We start from the raw sequence: 3,031 nt of genomic DNA on the forward strand, positions 1-3,031 counted from the left end.
TTTGGTTCCTCATGCTCCATAATATCTCTAGTAAATTTCTCCGAATTTTTGGATCTTTTGAAGTATTTTCCTTGGCTTAAATAATAATTATAGGTTTTCTAGAATTAATTTTATACCTGAGATTAAATATTTCGAAAATAATTTAATCTTGCGATCCTAATCCACCTCAGCTAGATGAAAACCCGGTTTGTTCTCCATCTCCCACATGCTGTACAGAACACCGAGGGCTCCAAGTCGACTTAGCCAAACATTATTTAATTTCAGGTGTCAAGCTATATGTATATATACGTGTATCAGGACAACCATCCACCATGACGTCTTGACGCCGCCGTATTGTTTCCCAAACCCTAACCCTCCACCGCCGTATGCAACTTTGCGTCATCTCTGCTGGTGGAGTTCGATGGCTGGGTTATCGCCTAAACATATATGAGGCGAGCGTGGAGGAGATTGTCGACGTACGTGAAACACCTCTCCATCCAATCGACGGGCACGTTAGTGCTAATTGCACCTCGGCCGCCAGAGTGGTGATCTGTTCATAACATCCCCTGCATCTACATCGAGTTTATAGGAGGCAGCCATCACCACTACAAATTCTGTCAGATCGTCGCCCATGTCATCTGCTCCAAACCACCATCTTTGGTTTGCATGCGAATCTGCCGATGAGAAGACTATATCGTGGACTCTACATGTAGGTTCATGTCGTCCCTCATCCTTTTGTGTCATGTTTATATGCTAGTTGTTTCCCTAACGTGCTTTGTATCCAATCCATCTGCCGCAGTTGCCGACCATGTGTGGCGCCGCCTGCCAACATGCAGTAGTTGTGTCGGCCTTCTCTGGTCACCATGGCCATGCTCCAACCCTCGCCCGAGACGGTGAAGAAGCCAGCATCGTCAGCCAAGCCCCGGGCGGAGGTTGCGAAATTTCAGACGCTTTCCACCGTACGTAAGTCCAAGCATCCCCACCGCCATTGCTCACGATGACCTCGCTCGCCAATCAACTAGCAGAGCAGCCGTGCGTGTCCAATTTTGCTTTTGCTAGCCTGATGACATCATACTGACATGATGATGACATAGGTCAGTTTAGTTGCCGTTTTTCTATAGAAAAATAAATCTAGAAATACAAAGAAAATACACTAGATTGTTTAGGTCAGATAATCTCCGTTTTAACTCCGTTTTGATCCATTAAAGTTGTGTTAGACTCATGGCAATGTAATCTACGTGTTTTTCATGTCACATATTTTCTATATGTTGCTAAATATTTAATTGGTTAATATGCTTGTAGATAGTTTTATAATTAAAAATAATATAGGTTTCACATGTCGGTCCTTTGTAATTATATGACCATGAATTTAGCTAATAGTACTTGAACATGTTTTAATTATATTTTGCTTAGACAATCACGATATATACCATAAACTTGTTTTAGTGCTCACATGTTACATAATTTTATAAGTTAAAGTTTAACTGGTATAAACGATATAAAATTATGTATGAATAACATATGATCATCTCCAACACGTATCATGTATAATTTTAATAGATGCTCTCACATATTCTTTAAAAAGTTAAAGTTTACTTTGATTAAAATGATGCTTGCATGCCTATATTTAAAATATGATTATCGATTATATAATGGATATATTTATAAATAAAATATAATAAGTTCTACTTTGTTTTTAAAATTAAAATATAATTTTACTAATTTGAATTAGTAGGTTACACATGATTTTTCTTAAATAAAACAAATTAAGATCATAGTTGTCTCTTTTAAATTATCCAAAACTTCATGTAGTCATTTCTTTATGATGATAGTTTTGGTTGCGGCGTTTCTCGTAACCTTAGCATCGAGCTGTAACGTTTAGTGCGCTCTGTTTTAAAGCTTTTCTTTTGCTTGGTGTGTTGTTCTTAGTTTCTTTTATTTGTTGTTTGTATGTTTACCTTCGTGTGGTGCTTGCTACGAGTAGACGAGAACTGTTTATGGGTGCTGAAGATTAGAAGATGATGACCAAAAGCTGATGGTGTGAGAATTATGCAAGTGTTCAAGGCAAGTATAACTTGGGATCATCCTTGTTACCTATTCACTTATAACTACACATATATATCATATGCATGCTATCACCTTGTCGACCTTAGCAAAATCATAGATGATTGTTACCTGGATTCCTTGCTACCTACTTGATATGCATTTGGTGTAGATGTGCTAGTGCTTGATATAATCCATGATCTTGTAAGATGATTAATAGCTATGCAATGAACGTTAAAAGATGACAAATAACTATATGAGATCTTGAGATCTTGTCTGTAAGTGATCACCGGGACAACAGTGCAACCATGAGGGCTATAATGGCTCTGGCTTTAGCTCAGTATGAAGACCTTTTCTAGCTTGTTAGAGGTTACCCGAAAGGGCGGAGGGGCTGAACCGACACGGGTATAGTGCGAGCCCCTGTCCCTATGTGTATAGGCTGCGCGTCATTGTGCCATTCGGAAGGGGGGTATCTATATCTGCTCGCAAAGGAAACCTTGCGGCCCTAACATGTTAGACGAACTTTTGAAAGGCTTCATAGTGATCCCTGACAACCTCCCTAGGAAGGGGGTTAAGAGACTAGCTACCTCGGGCGAAAGGGTAAATCATGACTCATGGGTAAAGATGTACAACCTCTGCAGAGTGTAAAACTGGTATACTAGCCGTGCTCACGGTTATGAGCGGCCTTGGGGGTTCTTGCTGCGCCGACGATGAGCTTATTAAGTTGTTATGTTCATTTGATTATCGTTTATGCTATGAATTAATTATGCTTACACTTGATCATGTGATTGATGGATTATTTCTACTACCTTGACATTTGCTATTTAATTATGAATATGCCACCCACTATTAAAAGCTAAATGCAGTCAAACCAGTGTCAGCTATTTGAGCCTCATGAACCCTTGGTTATACTTGTTGAGTACGATATGTGCTCACTCTTGCTATTTACCACCACTCCAGTTTACTAGTAAGAGTTGATCAGAAGAGCGATGGAATCATGAAGGTGTTC

The 3,031-nt window shown here is 39.4% G+C and overlaps 1 long non-coding RNA gene across 2 annotated transcripts; it reads left to right on the forward strand.

The window, feature by feature from the left end:
* On the forward strand, window positions 432-2,043 carry LOC110433354. Of its 2 annotated transcripts, none has more exons than XR_002450757.1 (3): window positions 432-688; window positions 779-938; window positions 1,964-2,043. It is a non-coding gene; the product is annotated as an uncharacterized LOC110433354 (long non-coding RNA). The 2 variants fall into 2 exon arrangements; XR_002450756.1 differs by having other exon boundaries at window positions 779-942; window positions 1,964-2,041.

Source organism: Sorghum bicolor, chromosome 3 (assembly GCF_000003195.3).
Source record: "Sorghum bicolor cultivar BTx623 chromosome 3, Sorghum_bicolor_NCBIv3, whole genome shotgun sequence".
In the NCBI taxonomy this organism is placed as follows: Eukaryota; Viridiplantae; Streptophyta; class Magnoliopsida; order Poales; family Poaceae; genus Sorghum; species Sorghum bicolor.